The sequence below is a fragment of the Mus musculus genome, chromosome 19 (assembly GCF_000001635.26).
Source record: "Mus musculus strain C57BL/6J chromosome 19, GRCm38.p6 C57BL/6J".
Classification (NCBI taxonomy): Eukaryota; Metazoa; Chordata; class Mammalia; order Rodentia; family Muridae; genus Mus; species Mus musculus.
In genome coordinates this window covers 21,765,994-21,782,001 of record NC_000085.6, presented here as the reverse complement: position 1 = coordinate 21,782,001, position 16,008 = coordinate 21,765,994, and the positions used below count along the sequence as shown (strand labels likewise).

Genomic DNA, 16,008 nt, shown 5'->3' with positions numbered 1-16,008 from the left:
TAGATTCCCATCAACAGAGATTTATAAAACATCACCTGACCTTATGTGCATTTCTAGTGGGGGAGCTAAAGCGAGGGCCGCTTACAGTTTCAGGTTTCACCCCACAACAGCTGCTGTTAGGAGAGGGAGCATTCAACAGTCTCATTTGAAAATTATACCTCTCTACAAATGGAGACAGTAAGAGCGACTTTTCATAGTCTCAGAGATGCGGATGCCCCACCCCCACCCGATTCCTAGGTTGACCTTGTTGGGACAGCAGAGTAAAAGGGAAGCTGGCTTGAGAGAGAATCTCAGACAAGGCCATCTTGAGTGATGCCCTGTACCAGACAGCTCATCCCTCTAGTCACAAGCCAAAGCCAGTGAAAAGATTCCCTTTGAGGGGGAGGGGCAGATGCCTTGACAAGGACCGTGTATCACAGAGCAGCAGGCAGTCTACAGGCCCACACACCTGCTTCCATTCTGACAAGAGCCAATAAATGGAAATCTATGGCGGAAGCCAGCTTGACTAAGCTATAATTTATATCTAGTTACAGCTTGTTTCAAACTACAGTATAAAATACCTTTGGGTTGGCAGTGTTAATTCAGTAATTTGCCTATCAGTTGGAAACGTAGTTGACTCCAGTATATTCATCAAGCATTTTAAACCTTATCTCACGGATGAAAAAACTTAGCAATTAGCCCAGCAGCAGACTGTTTTCAACAGCCAAAGCCAACTTCTTTCAAATCCATGCCTGGCTTCCCGCCTTCAGTTTTGCTGGGTGGAATGGCAGGCCAGTAACAGGGAGAGCCATGCTGGCTTAGCAGTGTGGGAGCAGCCTTGGCTACACAGTGAGACCCTGTCTCAAAAAAATAAAATAAAATAAAATAAAATAAAATAAAGAAAAATAAACATGATACTTCTTACGCCAATTTCCAGTCTCTATTTTGCCTGATTTAGCAAATAATGTCAGAATCGATTCTGCAGCCCACCCTCCAGTGAGCCCTCCCTCCGCCCTCATAAAGAAGCCGGGTACAGTGGGTCTCCCATTCACACGCTGATAAGATCTTAGTATTGTTAGTTTGCTTGGGTCCCCAGCAACACTCGTTTCCTTGGCTGCAGTCTTACTCATCTTTGTCAATGGAAACACACAGGGATCTCCCGCCCTCTGGCTTCCCCAACTGCAGCCACTCCTTCCCTTCCCTCTCCAGCTGACAGAAAGTGCCACAGAGTACTGCTGAGAGTCCTTCCAAGAATGTCTGGCATGTCACGAGTGGTTTTATTAAGAATTCAGTTAATGGGTCCATGGCAGATAGAGAGATGGGTGCATTACTAATAAATACTCCAGAGCACTTTATAGCGTATAGCCATTTTCAGATGTGATCCGTTCAATAGTGATTATGATTTTCTTTCTGAAATATGGCTCATTTATCTCAATTTCAGAAGCACACATAGCTACTAAGTGGTATCCTTCCGATTTCATAATGGTCCACAAGCCTGCTCTATGCCCATTTTCTTGGTATCTGTAACAACAGGCTTAATTACATCCCCTACAGCATAACTGCGGTGCTGTCACCTCAACTTTCCTGTGATTATAACACTGCAGGAAATCCCCCGGCTATTGGCTAGACGAAGAGAGGAGACCTACCTCAAACAATTAGCCATGGACCCGCTATCCCAACTACACAGAACTTCCTAGGAGACCAGAGAAGAATTTAGATGCTAATGTCTTGCGCACACATTAACACACACACAGAGAGATGCACACTCACCACGCCTCAGCTTACTCTCATCCACAGGCTGACAGAGAACAGGTGACGGCTCAGAGTTCTCGTCTAACCTTAACTTTCCGTTCTGTGAGGACAAAAATCAGACACAGTATGGGATAGAGTGAGCTTAAAGTCTGAGATAAATTTCCAGCCCCGACTCACCACCCTACACATAAATAAAGAATGTTATTTTAAAGGCAGAAGACACTATCACGAGCTGTCCCATGTTAACTAAATGAACAGCATGCCTGGTGCACATTTTGCTTTGCCCAGAAATGCAAACTCAAAGGGAAAGACAATAAGGGACACACCAGAGTAGGATATGGAGACCAGACCAGTGCTAATGGGTCAAGTTTTCTTAATCTTTAGGGATATATATAATTTGTTTGTATTTGGGTTTAGTGGCCATTTCCAACAGATAAGCCTGGTTGCAATGGGAATTCAGGCTTCCCTTAAGCTTTGATGAAACTCTTCTCCTGCCTCCTCTTCCTCTAAATTTTCTTTTTACTGGTAAGAGCCCTTAAGACTTCTGCAGCCCTTCAACATGTGCAACTGTGTAGCATCAGACTAGTCACCAGCACAAGGGAGTCAGTCCAACACACTGTGTGGTTCAGGAGCAGATGGAAGTTCCTAAAAGACAGGCACTCTACCTTTAACCCCAACTGCAGAAGAAAGGAGATGTGTCAAAAGTCTGTTCTCCTAACCTTCGGCGGAGAATTTAAGGGGAGTGTTTCTGCTCCACAGGGGGTCTGGTGACAAACACCAGCCCCCCAGCAGAGACCTTGGTTTTATTGCTAGAGGGCAGTAAGTAGTATTACGTGAAGCACCTCAGGGTACTCGCAGTGAGAACCCCATTCTTTGCCAGGACCTCCCAACTCTGCCAAGGAACTGTGGTGAGTGAGGTCCTGTGCTAAAAACTGGTCCCCAGCTTTAAAGATGCCCAGATTCTGAAACTGCGCCTTACCACACGGAGCAGGGTCACACCAACTCAGGGGAACAGTAGGAGACAAAGATCCACACTCCCCCCCAAACTTTACACAAGCGTGCTCTTGTAGACGCCAAGGCTCCACAATGCACATTCCATCAATCTTTCACTGCGGTCCGCGTCCCCCACGCAGCCTTTCCAGAAACTTTAGGGCTGTTCACACCGACTTTAAAAGACCCATTGTTAACCTCCCCGGGAACACAAAGTGGATGAAAAGGGGATCAAACCTCTATTCCTAAGGACCCCTTTTCATGGAAGAAGGTTGAGTCTCGGGGCGCTATGTATGGGAGAACTCCGGCGGGAAGGCGCCGGCAAAGGCGGACGCTGGAACCCACAGGATGTTGTGCTTCTCGGCAAAAAAACGCCAGCACAGGGACAGCCAGGCCTCCAGGACGCCAAGGTGCGCAAGTCGGGTCTGCGCCCTCCGGGCCCTTGGGACCGCCAAGGAGGCGGGGCTGGGCACCCGGGACTAGAGGAGCCTTACCTTCCCCTCCCCCTCCTGGCGTCGGTCTACTCAGGTGTCTACGCGATGGCCAGAGGAGCAGGAGCGGGAGCAGAGCTCCTGGAGTCCCCGCGTGCAGATCTCCTCTCCATGGCCAGGAACCCGCGTCCCGCTGCCGCTCTGAATTCAGCGGCAACCTACGCCGGAGGAGAAGCAGTCGGGGCCGGGGAGTAACGCTCCTCCCTCCGCCTTCGCGGCCACCTCCTCCAGCCAGCCCGGCTTGGCGCTCTTGGATCCTTCCCTCCCGGAGGAAGAGGAGGGGAATCGCCGTCCGGGCGGCGCGAGCCTGTGCGGCTCCGAGACAATAGCGGCAGGCAGGGCGCGTTCCCGAGCCGCGCAGGTCCCCGGTTCGGCGGGCGCCGCGGCTCGCTAGGGTCCCTCTAATCAGCCTCCGGCCACACAAGCGCCGGCTCGGCTGGGCCGAGAGTGCTGCGGATTGGGCAGGCGGCCCCGAGCTAGGGAGGCGGGTCAAAGGCGGGGTGGGCGGGGCCTGTTGTCAGAGGGACGAGACCTGCGGAGGCTCCGCCCACCACAAGCTGCAGACGAAGGCTCAGCGCCTCCAGCTGCCTTCAGCAGGAAGGACGCCCGCCAACACCGTCGGCGGCCAGGGTTTCCCAGCGGCTCCTTGACCTTCGGCTACAGATGACTACCTGGGAGTTCAGGAAAAGCAGCGGGCCTGAACCTGAGTCTGTGTACCTCATCATCCCAGCTGAGTCTGATACTGCTTTTTTTGTCACCTCTTGACAAAGTCGACCTGAGCCTGCACCCCTCATCACTCGAAACTGAACCTGCATCTTCTCGGGTCTAGCCAGGCTGCTGAACCCCTATTACCACCACCACCACCACCCCACACACACACACACACACCACCACCACCACCACCACCACCACCACCACCACCCACACACACACACACACCACCACCACCACCACCACCACCACCACCCCTGAGACACACACACACAGGGTTGAACTCTTTTCTCTTCCTTTATCATCCAATAGCTGAGTTCGACATCTTTTATCGCTCCGGAATGAAGCTGACTCGGCATAGCAGTATATTCCCCCAATAATATCCCGCAAGCCCCCCACCTCACTCAAAACTTTCTGAGCCTCGGGTCCTGGCGCCTCGACTGCCCCCACCTGGCCAACAAGGAAGCTGGATTCGTAGCCCTCTCAGCAGAGTCAGTGTGTTCTTGACTTCAGACCGTTGTCCAGTTCTGGTTAGGAGCTTGGAGCAGCCCCAGCATCTCACACTAAGGCCAGAATAAATATACCTAGGCCTGGTCACGCCTTCTGGCCACGCTACTCTAGAGTGGCTGAAGCTTGCAGGAGGCGGAGATGCAACACTGAAAACCAATCCTCAGCCCACCCTACTGCAGAATATACTGGCCGGGTGGCATGAGTAGCCCTGCCACCACCCGGTCCCCTGGAGGAAGTTGCTCTGGCAGAGGAAAAGCCTTTCCTGCAGCAAAGGGCGCGACCTGGCTTGGTCCGTCAGACCACGAGGTCAGGAGCTAATGACAGCTGCCAGATTGCCAAATCCGGACAGTCATCATCCTCTATTTAATTCGGAGTTGGACGTGTCGCCTCTGGGGAACTGTTTCATTGAATACTGTACAGGCAGGATTGTTCATTTTTCAGGCTCACTGTTGTTTGTCTGTCTGTTTGTTTATTTGTTTGTTTTCTCCCCCTTCCAGTAAAAATTCAACCGTGTAGCTATGATACACCAGCAGACAGAAAAAGGAATACCCTATTTCCAAGGTTTGGTTTAGGACTTGGTAGAACTGAACCAATGTTTCCAGACTGGGGCTAATAAGAATCCCCTGAGATCCTAAAAAACTTGGAAATGCCTCAACAAAGCTCTATGGACTGAGTCAGAGGAGTCTGCAAATGTAAATTTTGGCAATGCTTCTGGACCGAACCCACAGTTAACTAAAACCTTGGAAAGATGCAGAAGGAGAAGCTCCAGAGACATCTGAGCCGTCACAAAATCCTTACCCATCTGCCATCTCCAGCCCCAGTCCCTCTTTAGAAGAGAAAAGGGGAGGACTTAACATAATAGAGCAGATGATTCTCTATGACAAACTGCAAAGGAGGAAGGACTCTTAAGGTGGCCTCAATGGGACATGTTTAGAACTCAAGAAGGGAGGATGGGGGCTGGAGATATGGCTTGGGCTCCTCTTCCAGAGGATCCAGATTTGATTCCCAGAAACCTACAGGGCAGCTCATGACTGTCTCTAATTCCAGCTCCAGGGGATCCAATGCCCTCTTCCGACCTCAATGGTAGGTACACAGACATACATGCATGCAAAATACTTATACACATAAAATACTAAAAATAATTTTTAAAAGAGAAGAGAGGCAGGCCACCCTAACATGTGTGTTTGTGTGTGTGTGTGGGTATGTGGGTGTGTGGGTGTGGGTGTTTCTAATCCTGGAAACTACTGGGTATGGAGATGTGATTGGAGTAAGAGTCTTGACTGAGAGATTTTTCTGAGTTGCCTGGGTGAACCCTAACTGCAATCACACTTACGAGAAGGCAGAGAGAAATTTAAAACACAAAGGTGTAGAAGGTTCATGACCAGGGAAGCAGTGGCTGGAGTGATGAACCAACCAGAAATCGAGGAGACAAGCAGCCGCCAGAAGTTGGAAGGGTCCAGGGAGAAACCTCCCTAGAAGCTGACTACACTAGTGTAACTGAGTTCAAATGTCAGACCTCTAGAAACACAGGAATCCATTTGTTGTTTTGGCTTATTGATTGTGGCAATGCGCTTTGAGGCAACCTGCGCTTTGACTTGTGCCAAATTTATACAAAATGGCTCTTCTGTATCTTTAAGCACCAGGCATTTTGGTTGAAGTTCAGTCATATTATGTTAATCCTCCTGGGAGTGATTATGCCAATGTGACACTGAACCAGGAATGTTTAAATAGCTCCTGCAAGAGCACATTAGAATTGAGGCGGCCAACTACTCCGTAGCTATAAATAGTCCTCACAGATTCATGTAAAGTATTTTAAAAGAGATTTTGATTGTAAAGAGTTCTTCCACCATCTGTATTCCTTACCAAACCATGGAAAATGGATGCTGAGAGTTGGGAAGATTAGGGAGACAAAACTCTTCTACTCATTTTCAGGACAAACTAAAAACTACAGTTAAAAACTGAAGTCTGTAAACAAGGAGTTTGGACACATATTTTCATAGAATACTTTTGAGAATTTTCATAAACTTTGCTTTGGATGTTCATCTCAAACATGAAAAAATTCAAAAGAAACTGATAAGAAAGCTGCAAAGGAGACAGTGTGGGAACACACACACCTCATCAGTGGAACCAATAGTGGTTCCCAGGGATGCAGGCTCTGAGACAGAGTAGCAGTGGGATGTTGGTTAGGCCTGTCAATCAAGTGGTACCTGTATATGGAGGGGTCCAGAAGCAGGTGGAAAGGAAAAGCTAAGCACCAGTGTGCATGTTCCCGATGCCCACGACCAACCCTACTGGAGGCATTCTGGCTAGCATGGCCCCGCAAAATGGGTCTAAAGGGCTAGGTGTTTGGACACTCTTCTGTAGCAGCCATTGGACCTGGTCCATTCCGGGAATACCACCCACTTACATGGTATGTGATGTCCTCACTACTATGTTCAAAGCATCAGGGATGGAGGCAATGCTCAGAGCATGTCCTCCACCCCTGTCTTCATTGTCTTCAGGCAGGATAGCCCATTGTCTGAGAGTTAAGACTTAGAGTCAGCTTGCTTAGATGAGAGCCAAGGTCCACAGCTCACTACTATAACTCTCGACAAGATACCCAACCTCTCTGGGTGGCATTTTTGCATTTTTAAAGAGGAATAGGAATAGTACCTAGCTGGCAGAGTCATTGTGAGAATTAGATACAGTGACGCTATAAGCAGCTTAACGGTGGCACTCATAAGTTCCCATCCATTTCTGCTACTGGTACCTATGATTTGCTAAACTGAAATATTAAGTCAGGTAACTTTCACAGTGATTTTTTTTCTTATGAGTCAAGCACAGAAACTGGCTGTTCTTGGAACCCAGGCCATATGTGAAGATCACAGATAAATTTTAACAAACACTACCCAACACCACCCACACGAAGTTAGAACGGTCTAATGTTAAAGAGTGGCACTTACCTCTAAACATGCTTCATTTTTTTCAAGCTTCTAGCATCTGTGTGTGCGTGTGTGTGTGTGTGTGTGTGTGTGTGTGTGTGTGAGAGAGAGAGAGAGAGAGAGAGAGAGAGAGAGAGAGAGAGAGAGAGAGAGAAGCGCTTCTCTGGTCTCTGAAACACCAGTCCTTGTCTTCCATAACTTAATAGCCCTGACTATTTGCTGTTTCTTCTCCAGATGACTAGCAAATGTCACCTTCTTGGTGAACCATCCCAGGGACAACTATGGCTTCCCCTCAGTGCCAGTGACCCATCCACATGCGTGCTATGCCCCTTATCTAAAGGCTCTGGTGTCCCGTAAGTCTCACCTCAGCTGGTCCCATCCTGCCCAGCGCTCACAGTTGGTGGACTGGACTCCTAAAGACTCCAGGAGTCATGATTAGCCTCTATTCATTTCTACAACCTCAGATTACAGGCCTTGATGGCCGATGCTGCCTGCCAGGTAGAGGAAACTGGAATTGCCCTTGGGAAGAAGGGAGGGGGGAGCTCATGCTGAGACAGGGAGCATTTGGGCACCTATGTTCTGTTCAGCAAGACCTGTCACTATCTCCCATTTTGCAATGTCCAGCTTTAAACCTCTTAAAGACAGACCACCACTTGACTTTCATCCACTCTGCCTCTTGCCCCTTTCCTCCAGCCTGTCAGAACTTAGTTCCTTGGAACACAACTTTCATCCTGTGAAGGTCAGAGTGATCGTTTTTTTGGAGTTGTGTCATCCTGGTCGTACTTGTTCCTGCTAGCGCCAGTGCCTGGGTGTGGAAATGACTCATGAGAAAGGTGTTGAGAGGCCATTTCCCACCACACCTTAATTAACAGTCTTAGAAGCACCCCCTCTCCCATCCACTGAGTGCAATAACATTACCGAATGTTACTGTGACCTTTCACCACCATGGCGTAACTGCTTGTCTACAGACCATCTTTTCTTTATTTATTTCCTTGTGTCCAGCCGACTACACTCTCATACTTTGTTGGTTCCTAATGAAGGCTGCTTGCTTCCTGCTGAGCTTGTGGGCCATTGGCCTTAACTTATGATGTAAGCAATTCCTGGTGTAATTAAAACTCTGACACAATCTTTTTACAAAACATGTATGTATTCTATTTCAAATTTCTAAATTCTATTTGATTGATAGAAATTAAATTAAATCTCTTTTATCATTAAAAACAAATGAACAAATGGGATTTTCTACTCTGAGGAAAAGGTAACCTCATGCAACATCTGAAAAAAAAATCACACAAAATATTTTGTTATGGTAATGGTAGTGTGTGTGTGTGTGTGTGTGTGTGTGTGTGCGTGCGTGCATGCTGTATCAGTGTATCTGGGGGTATACACATGTGCACACTTGGAGTCTGGAAGAGGATATTGAAGGTTTTCCTCTGTCACCCTTCATTTTATTTTTTAAATAGGATTGTTGAGGTTTGGTCTGTTGCTATGTATTATAGTACTAAATACTGGTTGTTCCCAGGGACAAGGAAATCTTCACGATGCTATGTAACCTTGCTCCTTAATTTAAAACCATTGGTTGAATAAAAGATGTGACAACTGGATGGAAGAGAAGTAGGTTGGGTTTTGTTTCCTGGACTTGGGGGTCTGAGAAGAGACCACAAGTAGGAAGAGAGAAGATGGTGGAAAGAGGAGAAGACACCATGGGGGTAGATGAATCATGAAACCATGGCCATGATGGTTGGCCAATTGGAGTTAAGAGCAGCCCAGTTGGAATATGGCAAGTTATAACTCAGGGTTATATTGAAAGGGAAGTAGATACTAATAGATTGGAGGGTAGATATCTGCCCAGCTCTAGTGCATTAAAGGCTTATTATAAATATAAAAGTTGTGAGTCTTTAATCTGGGCACTGAGTAATGAAAGGTGGGGTGGAAACTCTGAATTGAGATTAATACTTACTACAACACAGGACCTGTTACTGATTGACTAGTCTAGCTGTCCAGCAAGCCCCCAGGTCCCAGCACACCTCCCCCTCCTGACACTGATGTTTCAGTCACACAACCACATCTGCCTCCTATGAAGGCTGAGGATCTAAAGCCGGGTCCTCAGGCTGTGCAGCAAGCATGTTACTGTATGATGAACCATCTCTCCATCCCCTATAAAACCTTTGTAAATGACAGATTTTCCTAGGTTTCTTTTCTTTCTTCTAGGTTTTTTTTTTCCCCATTCATGACTTACACAGTCACTTTTATATATGTGTTATTCTTCGCAGCTGGCACCCAGACCTAAGAATTTGAAAAGGGGTCTCTCTCACTGATTCTCATTCCGCCGCAGTTGAGGACTGCCCTTGAGAATCGTTATGAGTTCTTTCAGGTCGTTTGACCTAAATGAAGTTGCTTCTGTAGCTTAATTTGGATTAAGATTTTCCTATCAGATGTGTCTAAGATACGTACAGCTTCATTATTCCTCTTTGCTATGCATTTTATGGTATCTGTAAAGAGTAAAAGACATAAGCACTGTGGCCTCTCTTCAGTATGCTCGTACATATGCGGTATACTGAGAGATTTCTAATAAAATAATGAATTTGAATAAGAATAGGGAGTTATATATACATGTATAGATGCATATGTGTACACACACACACACACACACACACACACACACACACACACACATACAGCTCATGTGTGCAAAGCTCACTGTCCAAGGTGGTGATGGGAGATTTGAAGGAACCTACAAGAGCTGAGGCCAAGGGGAGGATCTAGATTAGGTTGGGGGATTCATATAGTTCTTCTCTCCTCTCAAGACTCTGAAGTTAGCTCCTAAGAAGAGTGGGTTATTATAAATTTTAGAAAGTAAGACTAGCACCTCCAAATCTGTGGTTTCCTGTCTTGCATGTGGTCTCCAGCAAGAGCTCCTGCCTTCTGATACCTCCTCCACCAAGCCTGTCATCAGCTTCCAAAACTCTAGCCTCTTTCTTCATAAGCCGCCCAGGTGTTTTGTCATAGCAACCAAAAATGGAGTGACCCAGCACATAAATTTCAACTTGGAAATAAAACTAATATCCTAAATCACATATTATCGCCTGGATTTTTTTTTCCTTCCTTCCTTCCTCCCTTCCAGGCACCCAGAAAAAAAAAAGTGTAAATCTACTCTGCCTAGAAAGGTTAAGATCCTGTGTTCTCTTCAAGCAGGAGAATTAGAAGGGGAAAATATAATTTCCAGTAATGTGTCACTATTGAAATTACTTCAAAATATATTATACAAACGCTCTCCATGTTTCCCAAAGTTATTACTGAAAACCAATTTAAATGCAAAAGTTGTAATGGATTCCCCTCAACGTTACATGGCCCTTTGGGTGGAAAAAGAATTCTCTAGGAATTGGAAGCTCACCTGGACTTGAAAAATCATAGTTAACAAATGTTTAAAATTACCATTCCAGCTAAATTCCACAATTTTTAAATTACTTTTCCATATTTCTCTCTGAAAAAGAAATAAGGATGAGACTATTTTGAAAGACAGTCAAGATCACTAACCTACTACGTATAAAGAAGGGCGCATTGATGGATCTGATGGTGGTAGCCCTTGCCCAGAGGCCATGTGTATCAAACCATCACATGTATGCTTTCAGTATAGACTATTTTTATTTATAAATTGTGCCCCAATAAATCTAGCTAAAAATTGCTTGAATAATATTAACAAACTAACACTCTGTAGTCTAGGCTGATCACAACCTCTCCATCCCCTTGCCTCAGCCTCCCACATGCTGAGATATGTAATCTCCAGCAAAGGTTCTAGTCCCAAATCAACCAGTACATCGTAACTAGAGGTGAGCTTGTCTCCCAGAAGGTATTTGGCACCATGTGGAGGCACTTTTGATATATTTTTTTCTCTCAAAGGGTTTGGGGGTAAATTGCTACTGGCATTTAGTGAATATAGTCCAGGCAAGGTCCTAAACATTCCCCCAAACCATGAGGCAAAGACTGGCCCAGACTCTCAAGGATACCTATGTTAGGAAAGTCTGGCCTAAACAAAGTGATTTAGTATAATTTTTGAAAAGGTCATTGACACACAATCCTACACAGAGGTCATGCCAATATATTTTACCAAAGGCATTAGATAAAAATCCTATGTTCTATCCCTTCAATGGACACACCGACGTATATTAGTAAGTATATAGCATACGCTTATATTTCAGTAGAAACAACTGATACCATGATCTCAAGACATAGCTCTTTAGGAGTGAAGTTCTGTGTGGTTGAGTGTGGCTGAGTGGTAGAGTGAGACAGTTGTAGTTCCCTCGTGCTCTCATGCTTGCTGTCTGTCCATTGCTCTCTTTCTCTGTGGTTTTCTTCTCTATGCAGTGCTGAGGATTAAACGCAGGCAAGCACGGTCTCAGTTCTATCGCCCACCCTTCCTGTTGATTCACAAACGCTTTAGAAGTGTCCCTTTGTTTATGACTTTAGTTGAAACTATGCTCTGCCTGTTTAGCAAACTGACTTAAAGTGGTAAATAGCTAGAAACTAAACCATACCAAGAGAAGTACACATAAGTGAAAAAAGATGTTTGCCTGTTGTAACTTGAACCAGTGAAAACCAACAAATGGATGTGTTGGGGGAAAAATGCTAATGTTTGCTGCCAAAACTGCACAGTGAGGTACAAAGAACCAGCTCGAGTGAGTAGGCGCTGATGGACTGCATACCACAAAGAGGCCTTAAGGAAGCCCCCTCTGAGGCCAGGCAGGCTGAGGAGCTGAGAAAATGGATTTCAAAATGCAAGTAACTCGTTAAAAGAGTAGTGAGACTTGGCAAAAGTCATACTCAAGTTTATACTCCTGGTTACCTCTTCTTTCTGACCCACGGGTATCTCCTCTCTTTTTCAGCCCTGCTTAATATCAAAATACCCATCGTCCCGTGGCTCAGATCCAGGCTTGGCTCTCCTGAGGACTAGCTGTGTGACTCTGTAGGAGCTACTTAACCTCCCCATGTCTCCACTTGTCTTAGTCAGGGTTTCTATTCCTGCACAAACATCATGACCAAGAAGCAAGTTGGGGAGGAAAGGGTTTATTCGGCTTATACTTCCATACTGCTGTTCATCACGAAGGCAGTCAGGACTGGAACTCAAGGAGGTCAGAAAGCAGCAGCTGATGCAGAGGCCATGGGGGGATGTTCTTTACTGGCTTGCTTCTCCTGGCTTGCTCAGCTTGCTCTCTTATAGAACCCAAGACTACCAACCTAGAGATGGTCCCATCCTCAAGGGGCCTTTCCCCCTTGATCTCTAATTGAGAAAATGCCTTACAACTGGATCTTATGGAGGCATTTTCCCCATCTGAAGCTCCTTTCTCTGTGATAACTCCAGCCTGTGTCAAGTTGACACAAAACTAGCCAGTACACCACTTAATTATCTGGCGAATGAGAATACTGATTCTCAGCTCACAGAGCAGTAAATGGGCAGTCATCATGAAAAGAGGAGTGACCAGTTGCAATTAGCTAATACGTTTATGCACACTAATACATGTACATGGTTACTCTCTCTCTCTAACAAATACGGCAATAACTAAATTTTTAATCTTCTGTCCTCATTTCACAGATAGACTGAAACTCAGAGAAAGTATGGTTCACTTTCCTCATCAACTTTAGGTTGTCTGCAGTGTTAGAGAAACAGCCATCTTTGTGAGGAAACCCAGGAGAACAAGTTGGAAAAGGACCTTCAACTGTATGAAGAGCCACTGTGAGGACCAGAAATTAACCTTGATCTCTGCGGCTGATGGCAGAAGTGACGCCAACACAGAGCTCAAGGGATGCAGAGCTTGGATCCAGCTCACTTCACTTGCTATGCTTTCTAAATATCTCCCGCAGCACTGACAACACAAATCCCATCTCTGATTGTCTGTTGAACAAATGTATGAGGGCTAAGACAGTCGAGTTCAAATCCTGACTCATCCGTTAACCCATTCTTTTGGTTTAGACAGTTATCAATTCCTTCACGCTTCAGTGTTGCCCTGTGTAAATCAACAAAATGAGAGCAAATCGCTCCCCAAGGTTACAACATACTAATAAATAAATAAATAAATAAATAAATAAATAAATAAATAAACCTATTTAATTAATCTACCAAGGAACCCAGCATAGTCCTGGTACTATACCCTGCTCCTACCCCCAAATCACACAATACCAAAAGCCACAACTTGGAGTTGAACAACGATTAAATGCCTAACTTCAGGGCCTAGAGGATCTTCACCTTAAGAAGTGATTGCTTGTTTTTTCTGCACTGGGGCCTCATACTCCCACTAAGTATAAAGAATAAAACCTGCAAATAAATAAATAGTGGCGCATATACTGTCAAGATGAGCCAATGAGCCAGGCTGTTCTCGTTCTCTCTCTCTCTCTCTCTCTCTCTCTCTCTCTCTCTCTCTCTGTGTGTGTGTGTGTGTGTCTGTGTGTTTGTGTGTCTGTGTGTGTGTGTCTCTGTGTGTGTGTCTGTGTGTGTGTGTCTGTGTACACAACTGAAAGGCCTAAGATAGAACATCTGGTTTACCTCTGGCAGAGTGTGTAGTTAGCACCAACAATGTGAACCTAGGGAGTCTGGCCTGTTACACTTCCTTTACCACAAGAGGGGAAAAAACAACCCCTGCCCTTCACCTCCTCCCCACCAAAAACCCCCGCACATGATCTCCAGTGTGAAGGCCATTTGACTGTCGTGAGGCAGATGTTGGTGTCCTTGACTTCAATTTCCCTTCCAGGAAGCATAGAGGTCAAAGTAAGGTGTGAACGGCTGGGGGATTCAAGCTAGACAGACTGTGCACAAGAGTAAGCTGGACTTGGCCTTAGGCCAAGGAGGGGAATCCTGCCGGATGGGGTGGGACATTTTGTCTGGACCATGCTGCTCAGACAGAGCCATGAACTGGGACCCTTGGGGTGACCATGTGACATGGGACCCTGACACACTTTCATTTACACAGGAAATAACACTGTCATCGACAGAGTTACACACTATGAGCACAACAGGGATGCTGACGTGCAGAGGGGCAAGCGGGGGGGGGGGGGGGGGGTGTTGGTTCTTTGAGCCAGCAGGTTGCTGCTTAGGGCCTGTTTCATTCCGGAGTCAAGCCGTGTTGAGCAGTCTGTGTGCCACAGAAGAGGATGGACTCCCATTGCATATCTTGGTCATTTTGGTTGTCAGCCTAGCCTTTAATGGCTGAACCATCTCCCTTTCCCCACCTCCCCCAGTGCATAGCTACAGATCAAGTTGTTAAAGTTTTAGCACCAGCTTCAAATTTGGTATTTGGACTTAAGGGGAAAGCAGGAAGAAAAGGGTGAGTATTTTCAACAAGACTCTTGCTGGTTAAGACGTTCTGCCGAAGAAAAAAAATAATTGTGCCAATTTGCATGTGTGTGTGTTAGTTAAAAAAAAAATAAGCCCACACATGCCATATACGTTCTGGAATGCATGGAAGGACTGTCATCAATATCATCCCACGTGAGCAGTGAGGACCCAGAGGATAGCTAACACCATTCGAAACTCCATTTATTGTGTTCTTAAGGAAAAAAAAAAATCCTTAGTTTTAAATTAAGTGTGTTAAGTATAACTAGCCTATCTGGCAAAGACTCTTTCCTTGATAACTGCCTCAACACACTCCAGGTTATCCTCTGTCAAGGACAGGAAGGAGGGAAGAGAGTGGGAGGGGCTGCAGGAATACTGGGAAGAGACAATGTGTAAATTGCTTCCTGACTTCAACCAGTCAGTGAATGACATTTGGGGCCAAGTGAGAATATTTGAATATGGACCAAGAATTAGGCACCATTGAGGGATCACTGTTAATCTATCCACTGACCATGGTGCCATAGTTACAAATGTCCCGATTCCCTTAGTTTTAAAACATCAGCACAAAACAGTACATGAAACATCTGTAGCAATTTGCTGACAGTTGCTACCTCCCGGTTGTGAATGGATATGTGTTGATATTACTGTTTTCTACATGTTAAATTCTGCATATTTAAAACGGTTACAAGTCGCTTTGTATTTTTCTTGAACACCCTTGTCTGTTTCATTTTGTGTTTTTACCTCTTGCTTCACTCTCTTTTACTCAATAAAAAATCTGGCATACATGAGACATAATTTGAAGACTAAGTCTGATCTCATATTTGATTGATACTTTAGAGGCATATCTTTGATACAATCCCATCATGTAGCACTAGGGAAAAATACTGAGGTCTCTCCCCATCCCTCTCCCCCTCCCCCTTCCCCTTCCCCTCCCCCTCCCCCTCCCCCTCCCCCTCCCCTGTCTGTCATTTTTGCACTATTGGAGTGCACCCAAGACAAGTGCTCTCTGACTGAGATCACAGAGACATGTCTGAATTATGCCCCTAGCCCTCATTATTTAGTCATGGTCACTTTGTGAGACAGTCTCACTAAGTTGCCCAGAAAGGTCTTGACCTTGAACTTCTAAGAGCAGAGGGCATTGCCAGGCCTGTGCCAGTGGGCACAGGTTTTCTTTTTCATTTGACATCATTTCAAGCCTACAGGACTTCTAAGGATGGAGTGAGAGATTCCTCACCCAGATGCATCAGTTGTCAGCACTTTGCCACATCTTTGTACGTTTCCCTTTTTCTCTTTTCTGCACATTTAGATATGTTTTCTCTGCACCCCTGGAAAA

General features: G+C 45.8%; 1 protein-coding gene across 2 annotated transcripts in view; it reads right to left on the bottom strand.

Annotated features, from left to right (window-relative positions):
- Cemip2 (cell migration inducing hyaluronidase 2) overlaps positions 1-3,662 on the bottom strand; it is an 80,021-nt gene extending 76,359 nt beyond the window's left edge. Inside the window, exons 1-2 of one of the 2 annotated variants that reach the window (NM_031997.4) lie at positions 3,216-3,662; positions 1,750-1,831 (exon numbers count right to left, since the gene is read on the bottom strand). The gene's annotated coding sequence lies outside the window, so the exon portion shown is untranslated. The remainder of the gene's footprint in view (positions 1-1,749; positions 1,832-3,215) is intronic. The other variant, NM_001033759.2, reaches the window with a different exon arrangement.
- Between the last annotated feature and the right edge of the window lie 12,346 nt (positions 3,663-16,008).